We start from the raw sequence: 18,279 nt of genomic DNA, 5'->3' as shown, positions 1-18,279 counted from the left end.
GCTGAACTCCGTTATCAATTTTCGGGTATTATTTTTCCGCTTTTATTTCGCATTCTCACTAATATGATTATAGGGAAATTACTTGTACTCGGTTTATTTTCCTAACAGAGACCCCAAAATGAAATGTCTGGTTTTTGGTCGGATTATACCAAAAATACAAAACAAAACTGTAAAATAATGGCTGCTGGTTTTGTTTATCTGCAGAGGAATCTGTCTTCTCAATCCTCCATGATGCATTTAGCAATGGCTTCGGCCAGAGAGCACCTATACTGATTGATATCAGTCACCGGAATAACATTTTTTTTCAAAGAAAAAGTTTCGACCAGATCGGTTTTCATAGCTAGTATATGCTGTCTGATAGTATCCTATATTTGAAATTCCGGAACCAAGAAGGACCCGTATCGAGTCTGCATAGAACTCGTTTTTAGAAGTTCACAAGAATTTTATGCATAAACTCTCCTTTAGTGACTTCTCTACACAAAACTAAATGCACTCGTAGCTTAGATAAGATGAGGAAATACCTTTGCTTAAGTTCATCTATAGAAGTGGGTTGCGAGTGATGTTGTCCAGCCCCACTACATTGTTCTACAGGCAACATTGAGTGAGATCGCCTCAATCTGCGTTAATTGATTTCTCCGACACCAAACTGAACACGTTACCAATGCTTCGAAGCATGTTGAGACTTTGCTGTTTCCTTCACACAGCCCCCAGGATAGCTGCCTGCTCAAGACATTCAGCTTTGTGCAGTGCGTCAAGAAGCACAACACAGGTTTTGGTATGAATGTTACAGCCTTTCAGTCGAGTTTCTTCGAATAGTTTATATGCATCCATTGCCCGACTCGCATTGCTTAACCCCTCTATGATGGCATTATAGCACAACGGAATCAGGTACACCCCCGTTAGCCTTAATCTCTGAAAGAGTCCATGTGCTTCCGCAACATTACCGGCCTTTGCGAGTCCAGAGATCATGGTGGTGTACGTTATAATGTTTCTTTCCCATCTCTTGCCAAAACACGAAGGCCTTACTGAATTTTCTGATTTTGCAAAGACCATTTATGAGAATGCTATAAGTAATATGGTTGGGAACACAGTTCAATTCTCTCATAGACTTGAAGCAGACAAGGGCTTCATCAACCTCTTCCGCTTTCACCAGAGCATTGAACAAGCAATTCCATGTATATACATTAGGAATCAAACCCTTCTGCATCAGCTCTTCTAAGATTAGATATGCTTCGTCTATTCTCCCAACTTTCCCGAACCCATCGATAAGACTACTATAGATAACTAAATTCAACTCTATGCCCTGTGCTTTTGCTTCTTCGAAAAGCATGTATGCTTCATCAAGCCTATCAATCTTAGCAAGACCATCAATGACGGAAGCATAGGTTACAACAGTGGGTTGGTGACCCTTTGACGCTTTGTTAACCTTACCTGACTTACAGAATCCATCAATCACGTTGTTGTAAGCACGGGTGTCCAAACACAGCCTTGCTCCTTCATCGCATGAAACAATTGATAGGTTTCATGTGCAAAACCTGCTTTCACAAGGCAATGTATCAGGATTGAATAGCTTTGAACATCCGGAACGAAACCTTGAGCCTTTATTTCTTCAAACAAATCCGTATCATTCTCAATTTCTCTGACTTTAAAAACACAATCCATGTAGGTATCGAGGAGCATAAGATCAGGGGCGCATCCCCTACGCAACATTTCTTTGTATATCTTACGACCATCCTCCTTCCGGCCATTTTTGAAGAAGTTCCTAATGAGGGATGTATATACAACGACAATCGGGATCTTACCAGAATCCAGAATCTTCTCGTATAGTCTATAGGCATCATTTACTCTGCCATCCTTGCTCAAGCCATCTATAAGGGAGCAAAATGTAACCTCGTTAGGGCAGCAAACTTTATGATCCATCCCTTCAAATATAGAAATAGCCTCATCGAGTTTTTGTGCTTTACACAGTCGATCGATCATTATGTTTACAGAAATAACATTGGGATACAAGCCAGCTTCTTTCATGACATCCTGAATCTTCCAAGCATCCTCAAGATTGCCTTTCTTACAAAGCATGTCTATGAGAATGTTATAAGTGGAAGGTTTGGCACAGCATCTTTCTTCATCTCCTCAAAGACCTTCAATGCTTCCTGCACTTTCCCCTTCTTCCCGAGGCAAGTTAGAATGCAGTTATATGAGATCACACTTGGAATTGACCCCTTCACCTTCTGTCTTTCTAGTAAACTGTATGCTTTGTCAAACTTTCCTGCTGAGCCATAACCCATGATCATGGTGTTATAAGCATAAGCACAGGGGACCTTTCGATCCTGCTCCATCAGCTCAAATAATTCTACAGCTTCTTGCAGCCTATAGGCTTTGCATAAAGCACCAATCATGCTCGTGAAAGTCACGTCGTTGGGCCCTAGGCATTCTGCTTTCATCTTGTGAAAGAATTTCCACCTTACCTACCTTACCAAAGCAGTCTATGCAGACATTATAAAGAACAACATGTTAAAAAGTCAAATAATTTAGGCACCAAATTAGGCACCAAATGGTGCTTTGTCAAAGTCAAAATTAGGCACCTAATTTTTGTTGAAATTGGGTAATGGGATAATTTTAGTCATTAAAATTTAGGGTATTTAAAGATTAGTCCTTAAGTTTCAACTCTAAATACCCTAGCTCATTTAGCTTCAAAATCATCCCAAGCATTCTAGCTTTCTTCCAATACTAGAGAATTTAGAGAGTTTCTTGAGAGTTGTTTTCTCCTTTTTATCAAGAGAGAATTATCATTGTTTTCTCATTGGTCGATTGAGAGAAGTTGTAATTCATATTTTCTCATAGTGAAATTCTTCTACCGTTGCCCGTGGTTTTTACCATATATTATTCAGGGGTTTTCTACGTAAATTTTGTGTCTCTTTTATCTTCATTTTTATTTTCTCAAATTATCAGTTGCGATTTTGCTCTATCCGATAGACGTCTTCCGCAACAATTGGTATCCGAGCTAGATTAGAGTGTGTAATATATGCTTATTGTCTTTGTGGTTGCCACCAAAAGGTGGATCCCCCAACATAAAAAAATAAGAAGTTATTACCCATTCTTTGAAGGTTCCAGAGAAATATTCACGATAGTGAAATAGTGGGAGCTATCCGTAAAAGAAGTTATGACAACGAAATTTGATATTGAAAAATTCAATGGGAGAAATTTCTCATTGTGGAAATTGAAGATGAAGGCTATCATGAGGAAAGACGGTTGTCTAGCAGCTATCAGTGAAAGGCTAGTGGATTTCACAGATGACAACAAATGGATCGAAATGGACGGGAATGCTATGGCAAACTTTCATCTAGCATTAGCAGATGAAGTATTGTCAAGCATCGAGGAAAGAAGACAACTAAGGAGATATGATCATCTCACCAAATTGTACGAGGCCACATCGTTGCACAATAAAATTTTTCTTAAGAGAAAATTGTACACTCTCCGTATGCCAGAATCTACTTCAGTGACGGAGCACTTAAATACACTGAACACTTTATTTTCTCAGCTTACATCCTTAAGCTGTAAAATAGGAGAACAAGAACGTGCTGAACTTCTACTTCAAAGTCTACCGGATTCATATGATCAACTCATCATCAACTTGACAAACAGTAATGTCATCAGTCTAGTCTTCGATGACGTTGCAGCTGCTGTTCTACAAGAAGAAAATTGGCGCAAGAACAAGAAAGACAGACAAGTAAATATGCAAATATCAGAAGCGTTGACAACGACGAGAGGGAGATCAACAGAACGTGGCCAAAGCAGCAGTCACAAACATGGTAGATCGAGTCGAGGAGCAAGAAGAATTTAAAGTGCTACAACTGTGGAAAGAAGGGTCACTTGAAGAAGGATTGTTGGAGTCTAAATAAAATCTCCAATCCACAAGACAATACCGCAAACACTTCAGATGATGGAGACGCTCTATGTTGTGAAGCGTCAACCACCGTGGAAGGCAAAAAAAGATTTGCAGATATGGCTCATTGATTCGGAGCGACATATCACATGACCTCAAGAAGAGAATGGTTCCATCATTATGAACCTATCTCAGGATGATCTGTGTATAGTTGCAATGATCATGCTTTAGAGATCGTTGGTGTGGGAACCATCAATTAAATATGTATGATGGAACAATTAAAGTTGTTCGAGATGTGCGGCACATGAAGGCCTGAAGAAAATTTATTATCCTACGGATTGTTGGATAATAATGCTAGCAAGATTGAAACACGAAAAGGAATCATGAAGGTGTTCCGTGGAGCGCTTGTGGTGCTGAAAGGTGAAAAGATAGCTGCAAACTTGTACATGCTGAAAGGAGAGACATTACTAGAAGCAGAAGCCTCTGTTGCCTCATGTAGTTCAGATTCTGCAATGCTATGGCATAAGAAACTTGGACACATGTCAGAACAAGGAATGAAAGTCCTTGTGGAGCAAAAGCTACTTCCAGGCTTAACAAAGGTATCACTTCCTTTGTGTGAGCATTGCATAACAAGTAAGTAGCACCGGTTGAAATTCAACACATCAAATTTTAGAGGCAAAAGTGTTCTAGAATTGGTTCACTCTGACGTATGGCAAGCACCAGTAACGTCCCTATGTGGAGCAAAATACTTTGTCTCGTTTATTGATGACTACTCCAGGAGATGTTTGGTGCACCCTATTAAGAAGAAGTCAGACGTGTTTTCAACTTTCAAAAACTTCAAAGCGCGGTGGAACTTGATTCTGGAAATAAGATCAAGTGTTTCAGAATAGATAATGGAGGATAATACACAAGCGAGAATTTGATGACTTTTGCAGGAAAGAAGGCATCAAAGACAGTTCATAGTGGCGAACACTCCTCAACAAAATGGAGTGGCAGAGCGGATGAACAGAACCTTGTTAGAAAGAACAAGAGCAATGTTGAGGGATGCAGACATAGAAAAATCATTCTGGGCAGAAGCATTCAATACCGCATGTTATTTGGTGAATCGAGCTCCATCAACTGCAATAGAGCTGAAGACACCAATGGAGATGTGGACTGGAAAACCAGCTGATTATTCAAACCTCCATATATTTGGAAGTATAGTGTACGTGATGTACAACTCCCAAGAAATTTCAAAGTTGGATCCAAATCCAGGAAATGCAAATTATTGGGGTATGCTGATGGAGTAAAGGGGTATCGCTTGAGGGATCCCACTGCCCGCAAAGTGATCATTAGTAGAGATGTTATCTTTGTAGAAGATAAACTACAAAGAAAAGAAGACGATGATAGCGCTGAAAAGTCAGAGACTACTCAGATACATGTGGAAAAAGAGTTTGAAGAAGGAGATTCTTCTGAAGCATAACCAGTACATGATGAACAAGAACCAGAGAGTTCTGAAGCTCCAACAACTCGTCAATCAGATCGTGTGAGAAGACGTCCCAATTGGCACTCAGATTATGTTATAGAAGGTAATATTGCATACTGCCTTTTAACAGAGGACGATGAGCCATCAACATACCAGGAGGCAATATGTAACACCCTTAACTCATATCCGACCCGGATACAAGTCCGACGTGTCACATTGACTTTTCAAATCTTGACTCTTAAGAAAAATCCCGGGAAATTTAAAACAAATACAGACTTGATCAGAGTGCTCGTACTTAATGACTTACATGCCAACACTTTATACATAACCAAATACATACTTTGTCAAATACTTCTGATCTGATCTTTTAGTAGTGATACTGTCTTTGCCACTTCTATTCTTTCACTTCTCGTTTCTTGGTACCTACGTGTAATCACTTACACGCTAAGTCATAGACTTAGTGAGGCATATAAAACATATAATATAACCATATATCATTTCATATAAATAAAGGACATACATACAAACACTATCATAATCCTTTCCACTTACCATATACTCATCATATAACACATATAATTCATGTATGTGCATTCATATCATTGAGTCACTACATATCAATATGCATGAATCTATGGTATGATAACAATATACAATCAGGTCATGCACACATGCAACTTACCTTCTTTTATCACTTTCACTTTCATTTGTCTGTCAATTTCATTGCCCATGTATATTATTGAGAATAGAGGTATGTGAGTACATTGAGGTTGTGCACTAATACTGTCACCACAGCTCGTATAAATTCCCTCATGGGGCACCGAACATTCGTTCAGTATTCGTCCCGAAGGACCTGTCCAGAGGTTACAAAGAACCCCGGTAACTATCCAGAGGTCATAAAGATCCTCGGCAACTATCCATATGTTCCTTTCAACATATGTAAACCCTCGACTCTTGGCATGCCAACTATACCTATAGCTCTCGTATCATATACTATGGGCATTTATTTATACATTTCGTATCACTTGTTCTTTCTCTTCTGTCACATACCACATGTATGTGTAACCATATATCTCATATCATATCACATGTATTATATACATGTATTCACGTAAATCATTTCATGTAATTATACATATATCACATGTGCATATAAGCTTATAGCTTCTTTCACATATACATGTAGTCACATAGCTTTCTTTCATGTAACCATGCATGTCATGTTAAATAACATATATCATATGTTGCATTTTCACTTAAGCATATAAATCATATAACATAGCATCCATCTATTTCTATGTATTAATGCATACATGGTAATCACATAACAATTTAGAAGTTACTTCTTACCATAGTAACTCCATCACTGGCTCATCACAAGCCAATGTTAATTCAATAAAATAAGTACAAAATAAATTGCACTCACCTTAGCTTTGCTTTGATTCGATTCTAATTCCTCAATTATCCCGAAACGGATCACGTTCTATCTCTACATAACAATACACAGATTCATATCAATATTCCAATTGATATATTCTAAACTGTCACTTCTTAGGCTAAGAGAAAAGCCCATTTCCTCTTTCAATGAATGTATGCATCGATGCACTACTTGTGCATCGGTGCATAAAATGCATTCGATGTTTTTATTTAATGGGGATGCATCGATGCACTCCTTATGCATCGATGCATAAATCCTATTCGATGTTTTCTATTTAAAATCATGCATCGATGCACTGCATGTGCATCGATGCATCTTAAACAATTTCTGGTATTAATCATCGATGCATCGGTGCACAATAAATGTGCATCGATGCACATTGCCCAGAACTGACATTTTAACACTAAATCATCAACTCTTCCCTTAATTCTTCTATTTTGATCCCCTATTATGACTTTAAACTCAACTATCATTATTGAAACCAACTTATGCCCATATAAATCATATTTATCTTCCATATTTCATCAAGATTCTTAAAATTAAGAATCTTACTAAACTTTCAAATTTGTTATAAATCTTTTCTGACTTCATAAATCTCTTATTCTTATTGATGACAAGTCAAATTCCATCTTAAAAATCTCTTATTAACACTTTTCCAGAATTTCCTTTAAAACTCATTTTCTTTAATCTTTCATAACTTCTTTATCTTTCAATCTTAAGATAACCTAAGTTTTCTTTAAGCTTAGTTATTATCTAATGATCAAAACCCAACCATAAATTTAGTAAATAACCAACTAACAAAGAAACTCACCTTTGCAAGCTTGGCTCTTCACGTTTGAGAGAAGATGAAGATGAAGAAGATAAGTCTAAACTTATCTCTTCAATCATACCTCTCATATATAATATACCCATTTATTAATATTTAATATTATCTTTGTTCAATGACCATTTTGCCCTTCATCTACTTTACTAATTACTAACAACTTTTAGGAATTATTTCCAAATAAATCATCGAATTATTCCATTCTTCTACTTAATTCATCAAATTCTTAAACTTTACAATTTAGCCACTAACCCCTAGTTTGGGATGTTACAATTCTCCCCTCCTTAAGAAAATTCGTCCTCGAATTTTCATTTTATAACATATGAAGCAATCCTTTATACAGTCCTCTTTAATTACTCACTACATATCTCTTTCACTCATGCTATAAATAATCTAACACCACTATAACACTTATCCTACTTGATTCTTTAAACTCTATCATTCTCATATCTTTCTCTATTTATTCCTCCTTATCAAGATTTCCTTATAGCATAACTAAACCATATAATTTCTCATGTTCTCATACGCTATTTAATCCACTCAAGTAACCACAAATCTTATTTACCTGAACATTATACCTTAATGGGTTTATATCAATAAAACTACTACAATTAACTCATAACTAAAATTAGTATTCTCTCATCAATTTACTGTTCAAATGTAATTATGCTAACCTAAATCAACCAATATCATAACGCATTTACTATACAACCGAAAGATACCTGCCAAAAATTCTGGGTCCTCACAGTCTTCATTATCATTAAGATTATATATTCTAACAGTGGAGCGCATCTCCTATTGAGTAGAAGATCCTGTTTGATTTCTTTCTCTACCTCTACCCTACCTCTTTGAGACATCAAACAGATCGTTCTGATTGTGCAAGCTCTCTGTCCTTCAATGGACAATCTCTCATGAAATGTCCTATTTCCCCACATCGAAAACAAGCTCCAGATTTAATTCTACATATCCCACCATGACATCTTCCACAATTCTGACAATGTCTCAATTGTGCTCTTCTATCACCAGACTCTACAAATTGAGTCTGTCTATCTCTCATCTGACTTGATCTTCTAGCGGAGGATGTCATCGACTCTGACCGTGCTTGAGATCGAAAATCAGAATCTCTACTTCTTTTGGGTGATACTAAACTCGATGAAGCCCCGTTCTTTTAAAAGATTGAACTCTTTGATCCCCATAACGTTCATTCTGAGCTCTTTCAAGAGCTTTTGCACGATTCACTACCTCTTGAAACGAGGACAGATTTAACACAATCAACATCTCCTTTAATCTCGGGCGTAAGCCCTCCACAAACCATTCGCATGCATCTTTTTCTGTTGGAACTAACTCAGCCGCAAAACGACTCAACTTATTGAATTCACACTCATATTCATATAGTGTGATCCAATTGCTTCAGATTCAAGAATTCTTGTTTCATTTGCTTGATGAACTGATCTCCTATATACTTGTGTTTGAACTCTTCTAAAAACAAGAACCAGGTCATTTGGTCACTTGTCATTCTTAGAGTAATGTTCGTCCACCATATTCTTGCTTGACCACGAAGCAAGGAGACTACTCCGTCTAACTTTTCCATATCAGAACAATGAAGTCCATCTAGCATAATCTTTACGTCATTGAGCCAAAAGTCCGCTTCAACTGGACTCTCCTCAACTTCACCTTTAAATTCAGGAGCTCCTAATCCTTTTAAATCTTTTGCTATATTCCTTCTCGGAGTGGAAGGAGCAGGAGATTGGAAACGCATCAACACCGCGTCTAACGTTCTAAAGAAAACGTCTTGGTCATGCACAGTCACTCCAGAAAGTGTCTGTCCTTCACCTTGCCTGGCCAGGGCAGGTGAATTACTACCTTCAGCTAATCTATCATTTCCCGCTACGTCTCGGGAGTTGTCTTGTCCAGACATCTAATAAAATACAATCATATCATTCTATTAGCAAAACAATATACTTACTTTCTATCAGATCAGAAGTTTTCACTATTTCGTTGGCATGTATACTTTTTAAAACACTTTTGACTTCGTTTTTAGCCTAGAATCGGCTAAACCGTAGCTCTGATACCATTAAATGTAACACCCTTAACTCATATCCGACCCGGATACAAGTCCGACGTGTCACATTGACTTTTCAAATCTTGACTCTTAAGAAAAATCCCGGGAAATTTAAAACTTTATTTAAAACAAAATACAGACTTGATCAGAGTGCTCGTACTTAATGACTTATTACATGCCAACACTTATACATAACCAAATACATACTTTGTCAAATACTTCTGATCTGATCTTTTAGTAGTGATATTGTCTTTGCCACTTCTATTCTTTCACTTCTCGTTTCTTGGTACCTACGTGTAAATCACTTACACGCTAAGTCATAGACTTAGTGAGGCATATAAAACATATAATATAACCATATATCATTTCATATAAATAAAGGACATACATATACAAACACTATCAATAATCCTTTCCACTTACCATATACTCATCATATAACACATATAATTCATGTATGTGCATTCATATCATTGAGTCACTACATATCAATGCATGAATCTATGGTATGATAACAATATACAATCAGGTCATGCACACCATGCAACTTACCTTCTTTTATCACTTTCACTTTCATTTGTCTGTCAATTTCATTGCCCATGTATATTATTGAGAATAGGTATGTGAGTACATTGAGGTTGTGCACTAATACTGTCACCACAGCTCGTATAAATTCCCTCATGGGGCACCGAACATTCGTTCAGTATTCGTCCCGAAGGACCTGTCCAGAGGTTACAAAGAACCCCGGTAACTATCCAGAGGTCATAAAGATCCTCGGTAACTATCCATATATTCCTTTCAACATAGGTAAACCCTCGACTCTTGGCATGCCAACTATACCTATAGCTCTCGTATCATATACTATGGGCATTTATTTATACATTTCGTATCACTTGTTCTTTCTCTTCTGTCACATACCACATGTATGTGTAACCATATATCTCATATCATATCACATGTATTATATATACATGTATTCACGTAAATCATTTCATGTAATTCATATCACATATATCACATGTGCATATAAGCTTATAGCTTCTTTCACATATACATGTAGTCACATAGCTTTCTTTCATGTAACCATGCATGTCATGTCAAATAACATATATCATATGTTGCATTTTCACTTAAGCATATAAATCATATAACATAGCATCCATCTATTTCTATGTATTAATGCATACATGGTAATCACATAACAATTTAGAAGTTACTTCTTACCATAGTAACTCCATCACTGGCTCATCACAAGCCAATGTTAATTCAATAAAATAAGTACAAAATAAATTGCACTCACCTTAGCTTTGCTTTGATTCGATTCTAATTCCTCAATTATCCCGAAACGGATCACGTTCTATCTCTACATAACAATACACAGATTCATATCAATATTCCAATTGATATATTCTAAACTGTCACTTCTTAGGCTAAGAGAAAAGCCCATTTCCTCTTTCAATGAATGTATGCATCGATGCACTACTTGTGCATCGGTGCATAAAATGCATTCGATGTTTTTTTTAATGGGGATGCATCGATGCACTCCTTATGCATCGATGCATAAATCCTATTCGATGTTTTCTATTTAAAATCATGCATCGATGCACTGCATGTGCATCGATGCATCTTAAACAATTTCTGGTATTAATCATCGATGCATCGTGCACAATAAATGTGCATCGATGCACATTGCCCAGAACTGACATTTTAACACGTAAATCATCAACTCTTCCCTTAATTCTTCTATTTTGATCCCCTATTATGACTTTAAACTCAACTATCATTATTGAAACCAACTTATGCCCATATAAATCATATTTATCTTCCATATTTCATCAAGATTCTTAAAATTAAGAATCTTACTAAACTTTCAAATTTGTTATAAATCTTTTCTAACTTCATAAATCTCTTATTCTTATTGATGACAAGTCAAATTCCATCTTAAAATCTCTTATTAACACTTTTCCAGAATTTCCTTTAAAAACTCATTTTCTTTAATCTTTCATAACTTCTTTATCTTTCAATCTTAAGATAACCTAAGCTTTCCTTAAGCTTAGTTATTATCTAATGATCAAAACCCAACCATAAATTTAGTAAATAACCAACTAACAAAGAAACTCACCTTTGCAAGCTTGGCTCTTCACGTTTGAGAGAAGATGAAGATGAAGAAGATAAGTCTAAAACTTATCTCTTCAATCATACCTCTCATATATAATAATACCCATTTATAATATTTAATATTATCTTTGTTCAATGACCATTTTGCCCTTCATCTACTTTACTAAATACTAATAAATTTTAGGAATTATTTCCAAATAAATCATCGAATTATTCCATTCTTCTACTTAATTCATCAAATTCTTAAACTTTACAATTTAGCCACTAACCCCTAGTTTGGGATGTTTCACAATAAACAGCTCAGATGCTTCACTGTGGATGATGGCGATGCAAGAAGAAATCGAAGCCCTTCATAAAAATAATACATGGAACCTTGTGCCACTACCACAAGGAAGGAAGCCAATTGGTAACAAATGGGTCTTCAAAATCAAGCGAAATGGTGACGATCAAGTTGAGAGGTATCGTGCAAGACTGGTGGTCAAAGGATATGCTCAAAAAGAAGGTATTGATTTCAATGAAATATTTTCTCCTGTGGTTCGACTAACAACAATTCGAGTAGTTTTGGCAATGTGTGCTACATTGGACTTACATCTAGAGCAGCTAGATGTTAAAACAGCTTTTCTTCATGGAAATCTTGAAGAAGAAATTTATATGCTCCAGCCTGAAGGTTTTGAAGAAAAAGAAAAGAAGAACTTGGTTTGCAGGTTGAACAAATCTCTTTACAGTCTAAAGCAGGCGCCGAGGTGTTGGTATAAGATTTTATTCTTTCATTATGTGCCTTGGATACAACAGACTTAATGCAGACCCTTGTGCTTATTTTAAGAGGTCTGGTGATAACGATTTTGTTATATTGCTGTTGTATGTGGATGCCATGTTGGTTGCAGGACCCAACAAAGATTATATTGAAGAATTGAAGGCACAACTGGCTAGGGAATTTGAAATGAAGGACTTGGGATCAGCAAACAAGATTCTAGGGATGCAAATTCACCGAGACAGAAGTAATAGGGAGATTTGGCTTTCACAAAAGAATTACTTGAAGAAGATCTTGTCACGATTCAACATGCAAGATTGTAAGCCAATTTCTACCCCTCTTCCTATTAACTTCAAATTATCCTCCAATGAGTCCTAGCAGTGAAGAAGAGAGGATGGAGATGTCTCGAGTACCGTATGCATCAGTAGTGGGAAGTTTAATGTTCGCTATGATATGCACAAGACCAGACATTGCACAAGCAGTGGGAGTGGTTAGTCGTACATGGCGAATCTAGGCAAAGAGCATTGGAATATTGTAAAGAGGATCCTCAGATACATCAAAGGGACCTCAAATGTTGCATTATGTTACGGAGGATCAAACTTACTAATCAATGGTTATGTAGATTCTGACTATGCAGGGGATTTGGATAAAAGCAAATCTACTACAGGATATGTGTTCAAATTGCTGGTGGAGCTGTAAGCTGGGTTTCAAATTGCAGTTAGTTTGGCTACGTCCACAACAGAGGCAGAATAGTAGCAGCTACACAAGCCAGTAAAGAAGCAATTTGGTTGAAGATGCTATTGGAGGAGCTTGTGCACAATCAAGAGTATGTATCTCTGTTTTGTGACAGTCAAAGCGTCTTGCATCTAACAAGGAATCCAGCATTTCATTCAAGGACAAAGCACATACGAGTTCAGTACCATTTCATTCGTGAAAAGGTGGAAGAAGGAACGGTAGATATGCAGAAAATCCATACCAAAGATAACATAGCAGATTTCATGACGAAGGCAATCAATGTTGATAAATTTATCTGGTGTCGATTCTCCTGTGGCCTGTCAGAAACGTAAGCAACATGAAGGTACAAGGTAGAAAGAATGGTGTGAAGATATGATTATTCTAATCAAATCTTCAAGTGGGAGATTGTTAAAAGTCAAATAATTTAGGCACCAAATTGTGCTTTGTCAAAGTCAAAAATTAGGCACCTAATTTTTGTTGAAATTGGGTAATGGGATAATTAATTTTAGTCATTGTAATTTAGGGTATTTATAAGATTAGTCTTTAAGTTTCAACTATAAATACCCTAGCTCATTTAGCTTCAAAATCATCCCAAAACATTCTAGCTTTCTTCTAATACTAGAGAGAATTTAGAGAGTTTCTTGAGAGTTGTTTTCTCCTTTTTATCAAGAGAGAATTATCATTATTTTCTCCTTGGTCGATCGAGAGAAGTTGTAATTCTTATTTTCTCATAGTGAAATTCTTCTACCGTTGCCCGTGGTTTTTACCATATATTATTCAGGGGTTTTCTACGTAAATTTTGTCTCTTTTATCTTCATTTTTATTTTCTCAAATTATCAGTTGCGATTTTGCTCTATCCGATAGCCGTCTTCCGCAACACAACATCGGCTTCAAAAGAGTTGCTCTTCATCTCATCTAAAAGAGAAAGAGCAGCATCAACCCGACCTTCCTTGGCAAACACACGAATAAGCATAGTAAACAAATACACACTAACTTCATAACTCAACTCCTGCATCTGGTGAAACAGAGTGAGCATAAGATTCGATTCAAACAGCAGATAAAGCACCGATCAGAGTGGTATAAGCCGAAAAAGGTGGCCGGAATTTGAACCTCCGCAGCGTCTGTATAATATCAAAAGCTTCTCTTAACTTTTGGGACTTGACACAGCTAACAACCAGCTCGATGCAAGTGTTACTCGACGGTCCGAATCCCGCAACACGCATCTCTCCAAGAACCTGTTCCATGCAAGCAAACCTCTTATTCCGAGCCATCACCATGAGAAGCGAGTTATATGCTTCCGGACAATGTACTCGGTCGGTTCTCCTCTCGGTCAATCTAAAATAGTTTATTGCGTGATTAACATCCTTCAACTTCCTCAAAAGTCAAAACCCCAATGACCAAACCGGGTTGAGCCTTCTTGTTGAGCGAAGACAGAGCGTTTTCAATGGCGGGTCCCCATGGACCACTGTCTAAGATGCCACACACATCATCTACTTCTTTCTTTACACCTTCAATTCTACTTGGGGTGTTCTTGAATACAATTAAGCTTACCCTCAAAAGCAACAGATTTGTTATACAATTCAATCGAAGGATTATCGGAGATCGAAGATTGGTTCTTACAAGCACTGAAAATGTTAATATCTATATGTGGAGTATCACATAAACCTATAACTTCAATCAATCATGTTACCATTCGATTTAAATGATTGATATTTTTTTCATGAAAAAGACGATTTGAAACATAATGAATAGTCAGATGATAATTATATAATTTTTAATAGTTGAGAGATTCAACAAAATAACACTCTATAATTAAAGGATTATTTTGTAATCTTATACTCAAAGAACTTAATAAAACAATATTCTATGGTCAAAGGACTATTTATGTATTTTACCCATAAAAATATTAGACTTTTAATTTCAAGTTTATCTAAACGAAATTTTAAATAATTAAAATTTAATTTTAATATTAAATAAAGTAAATTATAATACAAAATATCATGAAAATGAATGTCAAAATACTATTATTAATAATAATCAAGCATATTTTCATTTTATCAACGAATTGATTCAAGTGATAAGCAGTATAATTTCGTTTAAACAAATTTCGAGTTTGGATAACAGATTTGGACCACCTTAAACTCTCATTTGAAGAAAGAACATCTATAATTCTATGGTGGGCATAACGCTATTACGCTACTAACCTAAGGTAGCCAAATACTAGTACGAAACCAAATGAAAAATCAAAATGCACCAAAAACAAACGCACACACATTTTTTAATCAAGTAAAACATCAAAGAATAATTAATACACCTTTAACATAAGCTTCCCAGTGACTAATACAAAGCCTGCATCTGTATGTCCAATTCCTGTAGCAAATGACCGAATACTCCGGAAGTGCAGGTGTGAGAATCCCTCCCTAGTAAAACCTGAAGGCGGAGATAAAAGATAATACCAGCTCCAAAGCCTGGCGCATGAATTGAAGTTTTGCATTTCAGTAGTTATGGTAGGGAGGCCTGCAGTGACCCTCTTGGGCAAGTGCAACATGGCATACTCCTTTATAATCAGGGTTTGCCTACAATGTTGTGAATTAGGATTCAGCTTTATGTCAATGAACAGAGAATAACCCCTAGTTCTTCAGAATATCGGACTGGAAACGAATGAAAACATAACGAGTGGCATACCTTAAAATTACCAAGATCTTTACATCATAAAAATACTTGATATTTTGCTCCGTGCAGAAATCCCTCAAAATATCCACATTGCGGTTCGCACGTTCATCACTGGTGAATATGTAATGGTCAGGTATAATAACAACCTTTACAAGATCCCAAACCTTCAATACCAAAAGGTTCTTACACGGATATTGAACTCAGCCACAGCAAAGGACACACAAAGAACTAACAGCAGTGACATAGCTATTGTTACTTAATGAAACCACAATTTTCGATTCCGAAATGCTAATTATATTCGAACAGCCATCAACAAGAGCTCAATCATGCACAAAACTAAGCTAAGAGAAAAGAAAGAAAACAAGTAAGATAGCAGATGAACAGAACACCTTTGCATTTTCAGCAAATTCTTTCTTGAAAATACCAATGGAACCAGGACCACCAACATCATGTGTCATCAAAATAGCAACATTAACCCAAACATTATCACCTGGGTTCAGCTGTGGTTTCCCAGAGGCTCTTGCAAGAATCTTCTCTGTCACTGTCATTCTAGTCTTCACCTGAGGAAAAAAGAACCCAACTTCTTTCATAAATCAACACAAACACATTAACCAATCAATGAAGATAAAAAGTGAAAACTTTTATAAAAAGAAACTAACAGAGCCAGTCGTATCTGGTTCACGCTCAGATTGCCGGGGTGCCATGACCGAGACGATTTTCGTCGAAACTTGTTTCTTGCATTTCTGAATGAAAATTTGAGATGTTGAAGGAAAAGCAGAAAAGCCCGAACCTTTCGGACCATAAAAAATGTTTTTTTTTCTTTCTTATTGGCCAAAATAACTACATCAATCAAAATCATAAAATGGGTAATTGAAACTTGAAAGCACTGACATTGCTCCTGATGAATGAAGAAACTGGGGAAGGAGAAACCAACGTGGAAGCCATAAGAGTCGGCTCTTAGTTACTTTACCAGGGAAACGGTAAAAAAGTGAGATTGCGGTTGATTTTCCGTTTGTTTCACGATTAAATTACCCATTTATTATTTAAATTATTAGTTTTAATCCATTTTAACACTCAATTTTTTAACTTTTTCAAAATTATACTTAAAAATTTAATTTTTATTTTATTTTAATATTCACATTTAAAAACTTAACGCGCTTAGTATTTAAACTATTAATTTTGATCTATTTTAATACTTAAAATTTCAAAAAAAATTCAAAAGTTAATGTCAAATTTTGAACAGAATACTGAATGAAACAAAAAATCAAATTTTGAATGGAATACTGAATGAAACAAAAACTAGACTTTAGGTATAATTTTAAAAAATTAAGAATTTAAGTACTAAAACAGATCAAAACTAATAGTTTAAGTACTAAATGTATAATTTATCATTTTTAATTAAAAATACATATAGATAAACTTTATTTAGACCTACTAATGTTAATTTATTTTAATTTTATTTCTCATTATCTATCGTTAATTATATTTTATCCTATTTGAGTTAGTGTCATGATTATGTCCTTACGAGGGATGCAACTTGGTACATCGGGTATCCGACTCTTCGAGTAGTATATTTGTTGATCCGTTAAGTCTTGATGCCCGTAAACGCATTTTCTAATCATTTGTATCCGGTTTATATATATTTTTAATTTAATTTTTAAAAAATACATAAAAAAATACATAAAATTTAAAAGTTCATAATACACAATTCACACACAAAAATTAGTGATTTGAAGTTAGTTTTAAATATAAATATAAATATTTGGATATATAATTATATAATTAAAGTTTATTTTCAAAAAAATATTAAAAATATTAATATCGATGATGATTTTTTACGAAACTCGTATCGACAAATTAATAAAGATTTATTTGAAAAAATTAAAAACTTAAAAGTACATAATACAAATCTAAGAAAAAAATTAAGGATTTAAATTTAATTTTAAGATAAAAATATTAAAGAACATAAAATAAAAATATAATTTAAACTATATATATATATATATATATTAAAACTATTAAGTCGGCTCGGGTACCCGATTATAAAAAATCGGCCTAGACCCGGTCCAACTACTAGAAAAAATCACGGGTCAGATACTTTGTCCGATCGGTATTTTTAAAAAAAAGTACTCGATTTTGTAAATTTAGGTCTGCAGGTCGACAAGCCAAATCAACCGAATCAGATATTTTTGAATACCCACGATGGACGACTTTCATGGAGGAGATGGTCATGAATGGTAATGTCGTTAACAGTAATATGCTTAAAGTGATGCAAGTTTTGCTTTCCATCTTGCAATATCTATGCATTGTTGCTCTTGTAATCTTGGTATG

At 35.6% G+C, this 18,279-nt stretch overlaps 1 pseudogene; it reads right to left on the bottom strand.

Moving 5' to 3' along the window:
* Positions 1–655: 655 nt before the first annotated feature.
* LOC120213683 lies at positions 656–15,769 on the bottom strand (annotated as a pseudogene).
* Between the last annotated feature and the right edge of the window lie 2,510 nt (positions 15,770–18,279).

Source organism: Hibiscus syriacus, unplaced genomic scaffold (assembly GCF_006381635.1).
Source record: "Hibiscus syriacus cultivar Baekdansim isolate YM2019G1 unplaced genomic scaffold, ASM638163v2 tig00110044_pilon, whole genome shotgun sequence".
NCBI classification, from domain to species: domain Eukaryota; kingdom Viridiplantae; phylum Streptophyta; class Magnoliopsida; order Malvales; family Malvaceae; genus Hibiscus; species Hibiscus syriacus.
Note: the sequence above shows the minus strand (reverse complement) of the source record. Positions and strands in the feature narration are given on the sequence as shown.